This window comes from Staurois parvus, unplaced genomic scaffold (assembly GCF_062004578.1).
Source record: "Staurois parvus isolate SC_StPar_1 unplaced genomic scaffold, SC_StPar_1.0 ptg001026l, whole genome shotgun sequence".
NCBI classification, from domain to species: Eukaryota; Metazoa; Chordata; class Amphibia; order Anura; family Ranidae; genus Staurois; species Staurois parvus.
Window position 1 is genome coordinate 577,477 of NW_028318822.1, and position 12,889 is coordinate 590,365.

Below are 12,889 nucleotides of genomic sequence, written 5' to 3' on the forward strand. Positions count from 1 at the left end.
TGTACTGTATCCGCAGTTTCTGGTCATCTCCTGTACTATGTCCGCAGTCTCTGGTCATCTCCTGTACTGTATCCGCAGTTTCTGGTCATCTCCTGTACTGTGTCCGCAGTCTCTGGTCATCCCCTGTACTGTGTCCGCAGTCTCTGGTCATCTCCTGTACTGTGTCCGCAGTCTCTGGTCATCTCCTGTACTGTGTCTGCAGTCTCTGGTCATCTCCTGTACTGTGTCCGCAGTCTCTGGTCATCCCTGTACTGTGTCCGCAGTCTCTGGTCATCTCCTGTACTATGTCCGCAGTCTCTGGTCATCTCCTGTACTATGTCTGCAGTCTCTGGTCATCCCCTGTACTGTGTCCGCAGTCTCTGGTCATCCCCTGTACTATGTCTGCAGTCCATTGGTTCAGAATATTTTTTTTTCTTGTTTTTCGCCTCTAAAACCTAGGTGCGTCTTATGGAGCGAAAAATACGGTACATTGTATCTCTCTATCTCCTTGCAGAGACAAAGAAAAAAAAACTGTAAAAAAGATAAATATTAAAAAATAAAGAAAAAATACCCAGATCAAGGTTTGATCTAGTTCAGTGCCAGGGTTAGTGTTTGGGTCAAGGTCAGGGTCAAAGGTCAGGATTTTTTTTCTTTTAATTGGTATCAGTTTCAGTTAGTGTCAGTGTGTTTTAGGTGAAAAAAACAAAACAAAAAGCGCACTATTGCTTCTGGGCTGTACTGCAGGTACAAATAACACACATATATGGTGTCGCTGTGATCGTCAAGAGCTGGAAAATGTATTTTGTGTTGTTCTTTGGCGGTAGGTTACGGTAGTAACAAGAAACACACATCTAAATTAAACAAAAAAAATTAATATTTTTTTTTCTTTTATAATTTTGGGCCAGTTTTCCTTTGATAATAAAAATAAATAAATAAATCAGGAGATATCAATTCCCATTTACCACCAAATGAAAGCCCAATTTGTCCTGAAATAAAAACCATGTGGTATAATTCCCCTGGATGTACAAAGTAGCTGTGATGATATGGACGGTTTTACTAACACGTGTCAAAGTTGTAAAATTTTTCTTAGGCATTAAGATTTGTTTTACCCTTAGGCATGAAGGGGTTAAGTTCGAAGACACTGCGCCAGGCAAGGAAGCATTGCACCATAGGCACTGCATAGGGAGAGATGCAGCTGAAAGGCAAACAAGCTAACACATGGTGAAGCACATAATAGGCAGAATCAGGGGCGGACTGACCATTGGGGCACTGCCCGAGGGCCCGGGGTCAGCAGGGGGCCCCATGAGATGCCCCTGGTACCTTTTTCATAGGCTTTTTTGAGTTTGTGCAAGGCCACAGGGGCCCCATGATCCCCTATTGCCCGGGGGCCCCATGAGTTGTCAGTCCGCCCCTGGGCAGAATGGTACTCCATGCAAGACGCATACTCCAATGAAGGACACACTGGCAGTGAAAATTTTCCATACTCAAAACAAATGTATGGTCACTTGTCTGTATGAGATCTTTGATGTATAAAAAAAAAAAAAAAAAAAGAGTCGGGATTCCATTTATGGCATTTTTACACTCAGGGCAGAAATACAGCTTCTGCCGTTTTTGAGATCTTTGATGTACACCAAGGGTCTGATTTCTGTGAAAAACATTTCCCGCACACAGGACAGGAATGCAGCTTAAACCTGTGTGAAACCTCCGATGTGTGTGAAGATGGGATACCCGTAAAAAACATTTCCCGCACCCAGGACAGGAATACGGCTTTGACCTGTGTGACACCTCCGATGTGTGTGAAGATGGGACACCCTTAGAAAACATTTCCTGCACCCAGGACAGGAATGCAGCTTAAACCTGTGTGAAACCTCCGATGTGTGTGAAGATGGGACACCCGTAGAAAACATTTCCCGGACCCAGGACAGGAATGCAGCTTAAACCTGTGTGAAACCTCCGATGTGTGTGAAGATGGGATACCCGTAGAAAAGATTTCCCACACCCAGGACAGGAATACGGCTTTGACCTGTGTGACACCTCCGATGTGTGTGAAGATGGGACACCCGTAGAAAACATTTTCCGCACCCAGGACAGGAATACGGCTTTGACCTGTGTGACACCTCCGATGTGTGTGAAGATGGGACACCCGTAGAAAACATTTTCCGCACCCAGGACAGGAATACGGCTTTGACCTGTGTGAAACCTCCGATGTGTGTGAAGATGGGACACCCGTAGAAAAGATTTTCCGCACCCAGGACAGGAATACGGCTTTGACCTGTGTGACACCTCCGATGTGTGTGAAGATGGGACACCCGTAGAAAAGATTTTCCGCACCCAGGACAGGAATACGGCTTTGACCTGTGTGACACCTCCGATGTGTGTGAAGATGGGACACCCGTAGAAAACATTTTCTGCACCCAGGACAGGAATATGGCTTTGACCTGTGTGACACCTCCGATGTGTGTGAAGATGGGACACCCGTAGAAAACATTTCCCGCACTCAGGACAGGAATACGGCTTCTCACATGTGTGAGATCTTTGATTTTTGCGGGCGGCACAGTGGCTTAGTGGTTAGCACGTCTGCCTTGCAGTAAATGGGTCATGGGTTAGATTCCTGACCATGGTGCCTCCTGCATGGAGTTTGCATGTTCTCCCTGTGCTTGTATGGGTTTCCTCCCACGCTCCAAAGACATGCTGGTAGGTTAATTGGCTCCTGTCTAAATTGGCCCTAGTATGTGTATGTATGAATGTGAGTTAGGGACCTTAGATCTTACGCCCCTTGAGGGTTAGGGACTGATGTGAATGTACAATATATATATGTAAAGTGCTGCGTATATTGACAGCGCTATATAAGTACCTGAAATAAATAAATAAATGTTTGATTTCCTTGAAAAAAATTCCCTCACTCAGAACAGGAATACGGCTTCTCCTGTTTTGCACCACCGATGTGTGCAAAGATAGGACGCCTGTGAAAAACATTTCCCGCACTCAGGGCAGAAATAAGGCCTCACTCTTGTGTGAGATCTCTGATGTCGAACAAAGATAGCTTTCTGTGAAAAACATTTCTTGCATTCAGGGCAGGAATACGGCTTCTCTCCCTGTGTGAATCCTCTGGTGTCTGTAAAGACTCAACGTCTCTGAAAAACATTTTCCGCACTCAGAACAGGAATAAGGCTTCTCATCAGTGTGCAATTTCTGATGCGTGTAAAGATGGGATTTCTGTGAAAAATGTTTCCCGCACTCAGAGCAACAATCAGGCTTCATCCCTGTGCGAGATCTCTCATGTTTAACAAGGTCTGTGTTCTCTGTAAAACATTTCCCTCACTCAGGACAGGAATAGAGCTTTTTCCCTTTGTGAAACTTCTGATGTCTGTAAAGATGGGACAATTGTGAATAACTTTTCCCACACTCAGGACAAGCATACGGCTTCTCACCCGTGTGAATCCTCTGGTGTCTGTTAAGATTGGACTTCACAGAAAAACTTTTACCGCACTCAGGACAGGAATACAGTTTCTTCCCCTCGTGAGACCTCTGATGTACGAAAAGATGGGCTTTCTGTGAAAAATATTTCCCACACTCGGAACAGAAAAACGGCTTCTCTCCTGTGTGAGTCCTCTGGTGTGTGTAAAGTATGGATTTTTCTGAAAAACGTTTCCCGCACTCAGAGCAGGAATAAGAGCTATCCCCCGTGTGAATCCTCTGATGTCTGTAAAGTCTGAACCTCTCTGAAAAACATTTCCCGCACTCAGAGCAGGAATAAGACTTCTCCCCTCTGCAAATCCTCTGATGTTTGCAAAGATTGGACTTCTCTGAAAAACATTTCCCGCACTCATTGCAGAAATAAGGCTTCTCCCCTGTGTGAGATCTCTGATGTAGAACAAGTCTTGATTTCCATGTAAAGCATTTCCCGCACTCAGAACAGGAATGAAGCTTCCCACCCGTGTGAGATCTCTGATGTTCAGCAAGATTTGATTCAGAGCTAAAGCTTTCCCCACATTCAGAACAGGAAAGTTTCTCCTCCCCCAGAATTCCGGCACCATCCCTCACAGTGAGAGATTGCTCAGAGTCAGAGGGAATTGATGGTCCATCCACACTTTGAAGTCCACCATCCATAGCTGAGCTCATTGTTGTTTCTCCTGCACAATCTCCTGTGATGTCCTCATCTTCCATTTTACAGCTTAGATGTAAAGTGAGACAATCCTTTGAGGGTTCCTTGATGGCATGTCCTAGAAAATATAAAAACATGATCAATAGATACAAGATGGTTAGTTCACCTAAATCAAGGTTCCATCTGGATCAGGTAGGTGATAATGAAGAGGTTCAAACTTGGAGAACCTTTTGTAGAGAACAAGAGACCATAGGCCTAGGTATCAAATCAAGATTCCATCTGGATCAAGCAGGTTTTAGTGAGTAGATGTTCTCTGTAGATGTCCCAACCAGCTGTGACTTCCCCTCTTTAGTAAAAAGTCCTTTGGTCCTCCCCCCAGATCACTTCTACATTTCCCCAGCCTTGTCAGAAGAGCAGGAACCAATGGGAACTGGGAGGGGCATGCTCTTCACACAACCACAAGCCTAGGCACTGGGTCATTTTATCCCTGATAATGAAGAGGTTCAACGTTCAGACTTGCAGACCCTTTAGCACAGAACAAGTGACCAAAGGACATTCAGGGGTAGGGGCCTAAACATGGTGCTGTGAGCAGCTTGAGCTCTAGGCGCCCGCCATGATCGAATGAAGCCCTGTCCTTGACTGTCTTGATCGACCTGGACTAACCTGTGGATCCCTGATGGGCGTTCTTTGGTCCTCCCCCAGATCACTTCTACATTTCCCCATCCTTGTCAGAAGAGCAGGAACCAATGGGGACTGGGAGGGGCATGCTCTTCACACAACCACAAAGCTAGGCTCTGAGTCATGTGATCTCTGATAATGAAGAGGTTCAGACTTGCAGACCCTTTAGCACAGAACAAGTGACCATAGGACATTCAGGGGGAGGAGCCTAAACAAGGCACCATGAGCTCCGGGCGCCCGCCATGATCGAATGAAGCCCTGTCCCTGACTGCCTTGATCGACCTGGACTAACCTGTGGAGCCCTGATGGGTGAGGAGTAGGAGGTGACCGGTCCCCCGGTAGTAGCTGGTGAGGGCGCAGGACCTTCCTGGATCCAGGTCCCCAGATCGGCCAGAGTGTCTGTAGGTGGCAGCCATAAGGAGCCCTGAGATTCTGGCGGTCCAGGAGTAGGAGGCCTGGTGAGAGAGGTCCTCCCATACTGCAAGGGAGTCTTAAAGGTCCGGGAGAGCTGGGAGGCTCTACGGATGAAGAATATTTTGAGCCCTGGAAGGATACCACCCCTCCTGGGATGAGACACCAAACATAAGAGATCTAGAGACTCCCCAGACCACCAGTAATGCACAGAGTCCCCCTACAGGTATATTTGGAAGGCTGACGTGGAGGTCCATATCTTAAGTTGCCTATATCTGTGTCCCTGTTTTGGGAAAGTGGAGAAGATAGAGAAAGAACATCAGAAACGAGCTTGATCAAGTTCATGACTTATAATGTGAAAGGATTAAACTCCCCGACAAAAAGACATAAGATCCTTAGGGAAATATACCAACACTCCATAGATGTAGTGTTTCTACAAGAGACGCACATAACCTATGATACATACGTCAAGTTACACTCAAAGTATTATCCAACGTGGTATTATGCCGATTCCCCAGCATAATAAGAAGGGCTAAAGGAGTAGCAATTGGGTTTTCAAAAAATGCTCTTAACCCTGGAGGGGAGATTGGAGGACCACCCAGAGGGCCGGTTTATATTCCTGAAGGGAAGACTACAAGGAATGGAGTATACATTAGCTAATATCTACTGTCCGAATAAAAACCCAGTAACATTCTTGGAGGGTATGTTAAGAAAAATCTCTGAATATATAGTAAGGGGTAGTCTGGTTGTGGCAGGAGATTTCAATTTGTGTCTGGATCTGCATCTGGATACGCTATCTGATACGCTGAGAGAGGGTGGTAGGAAATTAAAATTACTGAAGAAGTTATTACATCAAGGTCAATTGACCAATACTTGGAGAGTAAAACATCCAAGAGAAAGAGACTACACTTCCTTCTCTCCAGTACACAAAACGTATTCAAGACTGGATTATATATTGACAGAGTATAGACAATTGGAGTTGCTGGTTAGCTCTAATATAGAGGTTATGTCTATCTCTGATCATGCTCCTGTCACAATGAGACTTCGGGTTGGAGTGGAGCAGGACAAAATAAATACTTGTAGACTAAATAAGAAGCTCATACAAGATCCTGATATACAGAGAAAGATATGGCAGGAAATTGAGCAATTTTTTTAATTTAATGAGACCAAGGAGGTTTCTGTAGCCACAGTGTGGGAGGCTCATACGGCATATATTAGGGGAATACTGATAGTGACAGGGGCTAAGAAAAAGAAGGGGGGGGGATAAAGGGGGTGATGATGGAGCTATAGAAGTTAGGACAGAGACATAAAAAGAAAAGAGACATGGTATATATCAGAAGATAATCCTTAAAAGAGAGGGATTAAAAGATTTTACTCAACAGGAGTTGAGGAGGATATTTAATAGGGTACAGGGGCGGACTGACAACTCATGGGGCCCCCGGGCAATAGGGGATAATGGGGCCCATGTCCTTGCCCAAACTCAAAAAAGCCTATGAAAAAGGTACCAGGGGCGTCTCATGGGGCCCCCTACTGACCCCGGGCCCTCGGGCAGTGCCCAAGTTTGCAAATGGTCAGTCCACCCCTGATAGGGTATCAAAAGAAAGATATCAGTGGGGGAATAGACCTGGAAAACATCTTATGAGGAGGTTAAAGGAAAAGAAATCCAAAACTTTTATAGATAAAATTCAAACCGATAAAGGAGAATTGGTGTACTCCACCACTGATATCGCTAACAGATTCCAAGAATACTATAGCAGTCTTTATGACGTGAGCCCTAGAAATCAAAAATAAATTGAGGATGATAAGAAGAGAAAAAGGCAGAAATACTTAAAGGAGGTAGAGATGCCAAGAATAACAGAAGAAAAACTAGAGGCCCTAGAGAGAACTATTACTCCGGAGGAAATTAGTTTGGCCTTAAAGAACACAGACCTAGGAAAGAGCCCTGGTCCGGGAGGATACACTGTGGAGTATTTAAAAAAATTTAGAGATCTTCTGGTCCCTAAAATGTGTGGCTACATGAATGCAATTGTAAGGGAATTCCTGTACGACGACTGGCACATAGAAGTGCGCAATATCGCACATAGAAATGAGCACGGGTGCATTGCTAATAGAAATGAGCATAGGCTCGTGCATGCGTGCAAGAATGTGCGCACATGGGAGTAAGCACACAGGAGCATGCACACAGTTTATGGCGCCAGACGGACTATTTAAAGGAGGCTCTCGCTCTCTCTGTCAATGCTGACTGGTCTTCAACTAATTACCGGTGTCCTGCTGTATCCTGTGTGTATCCGTTACCGACCCGGCTTGCCATTGACCTGCTCTTGGATTCTGTTTATGCTTCTGCTCATCTGTTTCTGATCCTGGCTTCCTCCTGACCTTGTCTGTTGTTCCAGTACCTCATTGCCTGCTCGTTGCTGACCCTGGCTATTACTCTGACTACTCTTCTGGCTCCAGTTTGGCTCTACAGTCCTGCCGAGTGCTTGTCCTGGCTATCTATTATATCAGCTCCAGTTGTCATGGTGTGTCCCGGGCCTCACGCTTATCAGAAGTTCCGGCAAGCCACATACCCAGATCTTGCAGTTCCAGTGGAGTGCCTCCTTAACCTCAGCTGGCCATTCCGGCATCTCCTCTGTTCCTGACTGGATGCTCTGCTTGATTCACCGAGGCTACACCACCAACAGCAAGTTCTACAATCAATACCCACAGGCACTCATGTTCCTCCTGTCCCTCAGCATCATCTGTTCCACCTGCAGTAGGGCCTGGGTTGGAGATACAGGAGAGGCTGACCTCATCAATTCAGACTTCTATCAGGTACGTGACAGCAATAGGAGAGGGGATGCAAATGAGGGAAGAATCACTGCAAGCACATATAACGGTCATACTCAAAGAAGGCAAGGATAGCTCAGCTCGCTAGCTATAGACCCATATTCTTACTAAATATTGATACAAAACTATATGCTGAGGTTTTGACAACCAGACTGAAGGAGCTGATGCCGGAGTGGATACACTTGGATCAGGTAGGATTTATCCCTGGAAGAGAGGGACGGGACAATGGTGTACGATCATTGCTCCTCTTACAAAGAGTAAAAAGAGAGAAACAGACGTCAAGATTTCTGTCAATAGATGCCGAGAAAGCTTTTGACAGTGTCGACTGCGGATTTATATTTGATTCATCAGAAGTCTTAGGATTAGGGCCCAAAATGTTGAAGTGGATAAAAGGGCTTTACAATGGTCCAACAATGACGGTTAAGGTCAACGGATCCCTCGACCAGTCGTTTAAAATGCATAACGGTACTAGACTGGAATGACCACTATGTCCATTGTTGTTTGTGCTATCACTAGAACCCGTCCTGGCAAGGGTAAGATGGTGTATAGATATAGTAGGAATAAAGATAGGGGACGTGGAACATAAGGTGGCAGCATACGCAGACGATATGCTATTTTATATAGTAAATCCTAGAAGGATCCGGGGAGAATGGATATAGTGAAAGCAGGATCCGGGGAGAGCGAATATAGTGAATGCAGGATCCAGGGAGAGCGGATATAGTGAATGCGGGATCCAGGGAGAGCGAATATAGTGAATGCAGGGTCTGGGGAGAGCAGATATAGTGAATGCGGGATCCAGGGAGAACGAATATAGTGAATGCAGGGTCTGGGGAGAGCAGATATAGTGAATGCAGGATCCGGGGAGAGCAGATATAGTGAATGCGGGGTCCGGGGAGAGCGGATATAGTGAATGCAGGGTCCGGGGAGACCGGATATAGTGAATGCAGGATCCGGGGAGAGCAAATATAGTGAATGCAGGATCCGGGGAGAGCGGATATAGTGAATGCAGGGTCCAGGGAGAGCGAATATAGTGAATGCAGGGTCCGGGGAGACCAGATATAGTGAATGCAGGGTCCAGGGAGAGCGGATATAGTGAATGCGGGATCCAGGGAGAGCGAATATAGTGAATGCAGGGTCTGGGGAGAGCAGATATAGTGAATGCGGGATCCAGGGAGAACGAATATAGTGAATGCAGGGTCTGGGGAGAGCAGATATAGTGAATGCAGGATCCGGGGAGAGCAGATATAGTGAATGCGGGGTCCGGGGAGAGCGGATATAGTGAATGCAGGGTCCGGGGAGACCGGATATAGTGAATGCAGGATCCGGGGAGAGCAAATATAGTGAATGCAGGATCCGGGGAGAGCGGATATAGTGAATGCAGGGTCCGGGGAGAGCGAATATAGTGAATGCAGGGTCCGGGGAGACCAGATATAGTGAATGCAGGGTCCAGGGAGAGCGGATATAGTGAATGCGGGGTCCGGGGAGAGTGAATATAGTGAATGCAGGATCCGGGGAGAGCGGATATAGTGAATGCAGGGTCTGGGCAGAGTGGATATAGTGAATGCAGGGTCCGGGGAGAGCGAATATAGTGAATGCGGACCGATCCCTATGCATAAATCATGTCTGAATACATAAATTGTGTCTGCAGCACAGAGAAGGGGGTTTATCTGAGGGAGAAGATCTAACGTGAAGGATGGGTATTAGTACAAGGAGGTGACTATTATCAACCTATGACATCACTCATCTCCCACCCTATTCTGGACCAATCAGTAAGCAGAAACAGAGCAGATAACAGAAGAATATATTGTGGCTCACCTGTGCTGATCTCTGTAGGAGTGTCCTCCTCTTTGAATGTCCTCGTCATTCCAGCCTCCTCCGTATATTGCTGATCATCCCTCACATACGTCTCTTCTACTTCACCCTCAACTTTCATCTTCATCATATCTTCACCCTAAACCAACAGAATGGCAGAAGATAACATCTGTGAAGGGCGCACACCGATGGAGACTCACTAACTATGGCACGGACCAGGGGCGGACTGACAACTCATGGGGCCCCTGGGCAATGGGGGATCATGGGGCCCCTGTGTCCTTGCCCAAACTCAAAAAAGCCTATGAAAAAAGGTACCAGGGGCATCTCATGGGGCCCCCTACTGACCCCGGGCCCTCGGGCAGTGCCCGGGTTTCCAAATGGTCAGTCCGCCCCTGGCACGGACTTTGCTTGGTGGTGGAGGAATGAAGAGAGAGGATTAATAATAGTCAACGTCGATTGAGAGATTGAAGTTTCAGGATGCTAATCTCTCAATCAACATGGACTATTTGTAATCCCTATGCTGCTAGCATTAGTAAATAGATAGGAAAGTATATTATACTTACTCTGGGCTTTTTTTCAGCTGGAACGTGGGGAAATCAGTTCCGGCACCTCCAGCACTGAATGTGTATAATGGCAAGGGGTGCTGGGGTGTGCTGGAGGCTCTATTGATGCTGGCTGCTGGTGGATCTATTACCACTGATGGGAATCCATTTTTGCATGGGGGTTTTATGTTTCTGGGAGTTAGTTGTGGATGGGAGGGATCTCCCATTGAGGGGGAGTCTATTGTTGCTCGCTGCTGTCGGGCCTATTGATGCTGGCTGATAGGAGATCTGTTGTTGCTGCTGGGAGTCTATAATTACTGGGTGGTATTTTGTTGTGGGGGGGGCTCCATTTTGTGGGGGTTCAATTGTTGCTGGCTGCAGGGGATCTACTGTATTTTACTGCTTTTCTTGGTATTACTAACACATTACATACAAATTATTTAGCACCACAAAATGATTCTTGGTTCTGTATTCTATAGAAGGACGGTACTGGGAGGTGGTTAGGAGGTGTAACCAAGGGATGGTGCTCGGAAGTGGGTAGGAGGCGGAGACAAGGAGTGACTCAAATAATGGGGAGTTCCTGCACCTATTCTCTGAAAAAAATAGCCCTGTATTTACTTGTTCTTCCTGGTTTCCATTCCTAGCCAAAATGATGTCATACATCCCAGGGGTCTTCATGAGGGTTTTTTTCAGCGAAATACCCCCTCCTATGTGCCTGAGCTAAGGGTAGATGGATTCCAGAACGTAAATGCTACCTGAATCATCTTTTCTTACTGAAAATGGCCATGGAAAGAAATGCTAGGCGTTTTCAAGGTGATTACTCCGCCAAAAAAAAGCATTGAGACAGGAATGGATAGATGGAGGGATGGGGGTTTTGCTTTGAATATTTGTTTGGTGGTGTTCAGATGCAGTACAGTTCCGTTTTAACGCTGATCAAGGTAAGCAAGACTCCATTTCACCTTCGAAGAGAAGATATCAAGCTGCAGGTTTGACAGGTCAGTGGCTGTAAGAAAGCCATTACTAAGATGGCAAAATAAGAAAAAGAGGCTTGCCTGGGCCATATAGCATCTGCCAATGGACTACTAAAGACTGGATGAAGGTCCTATGGGCAAATTAATCAAAACTGACAGCAGGAGAAATTCCCTTGTCCTTCAGCACCTGGCTTTCAACAGCAATGCCATTTATCCCAGCGACTGTAATGCAGGATGAAAGATCGGACCTTGGAAGAGAAGGCCCAAATGACGCCAGAGGATGCTATGTCACGTCGGTAAGATCTGCGACCAATGAACATATCTGAATTTCTCTCTTCAGACTAGCAATTGGCCCTCCTGCTCTATCCTCTGCAACAACTGGGTAGGATCTTCAGAGGAGGAAAGGCTTAGATTAGGGAGTACATGTCCCATCCAGGGGTGGACTGACCATTTTGAAACTCTGACACTGCCCAAGGGCCCAGGGTCAGTAGGGGGCCCCATGAGATGCCCCTGGTACTTTTTCATAGGCTTTTTTGAGTTTGGGCAAGGACACAGGGGCCCCCATGATCCCCTATTGCCTGGGGGCCCCATGAGTTGTCAATCCGCCCCTGGTCCCATCCAACACATTAGCACAGGGACCCTTTGCACTGGTTACAAACCTGGGAACTTTTCGAGCCTGGATGCAAGGACATCTATTATTGGTGTGCCCCAGAGTTGACAAACCTGCAAAAAACATCTAGATGGAGACCCCACTCTCCTTGATCCAGCCATTGAAGACTGAGATAGTCCATTTGCCAATTGTCCACATCCAAAATGTGAAATGCGGACAAGGCTGAAAAGTATTCCACCAAAGGATCTGAGACACCTCCAGTTTAGCCTGCCAAGCTCTGCTGGGTGACTGATGTAGGCCAAGGCCATGGTGTTGTCCAACAGCACCCCGATTGGGTAACCCTTAAAAATAGGCATTCAATGGGAAAGATAGAGATGTATCATTCTGTGTTCCAAGATGTTAATGGAAAGTCTGCTTTTCTGCTGGGTCCATTGACCATGAATCGACAATTGACCCAGCCCTCACCCCACCTCAACTGAACAGGCTGGCAACCATCATGTTAGCTGGACGCCTAATCCTTGCAGATTAAATTATCATAGAAAGAATCATAAGGAAAACCTTTTGAGTATTGTCTATGTTGTCTAGAACAGGACTGTGGAGTCCTCTAACATGGAGGGCGATTCCTCAGCCTTCAAATTCTTCAAAACAGCCCTAAAAGCCAAGACCAGCTCTTTCTAACATGTCAAATTAGCCGCTGGAAACTCATCCTTGTTTCTGCAATAAGGCCCTCTCCATGTGGGATACAAAACCCAGCATGGCTTCCAAAAAATTGCCAAAAGTTATGGGGCCCACGAAGACCCTGGCACCACCTTGCCCACGTCCGAAGCAAAAAACAAGGGCCTCCAGGACTGGGAATATTGGCAGGTGATGCAGAGAGAGTCCTAGTGGGAAGCAGCCCCACATGCTCTTCAACTGGCACAGGAGGGGAGAGGATATTTGTCCCCAAGTACAAGGC

The 12,889-nt window shown here is 46.5% G+C and overlaps 1 pseudogene across 1 annotated transcript; it reads right to left on the reverse strand.

Annotated features, from left to right (window-relative positions):
• Positions 1-849: 849 nt before the first annotated feature.
• Positions 850-12,242, reverse strand: LOC149441093 (uncharacterized; annotated as a pseudogene). Its single transcript, XR_016307433.1, has 4 exons — positions 12,048-12,242; positions 9,815-9,950; positions 2,886-4,202; positions 850-2,535 (listed from the first exon to the last, which is right to left on the reverse strand). The product of XR_016307433.1 is annotated as an uncharacterized LOC149441093 (transcript).
• Positions 12,243-12,889: the final 647 nt, after the last annotated feature.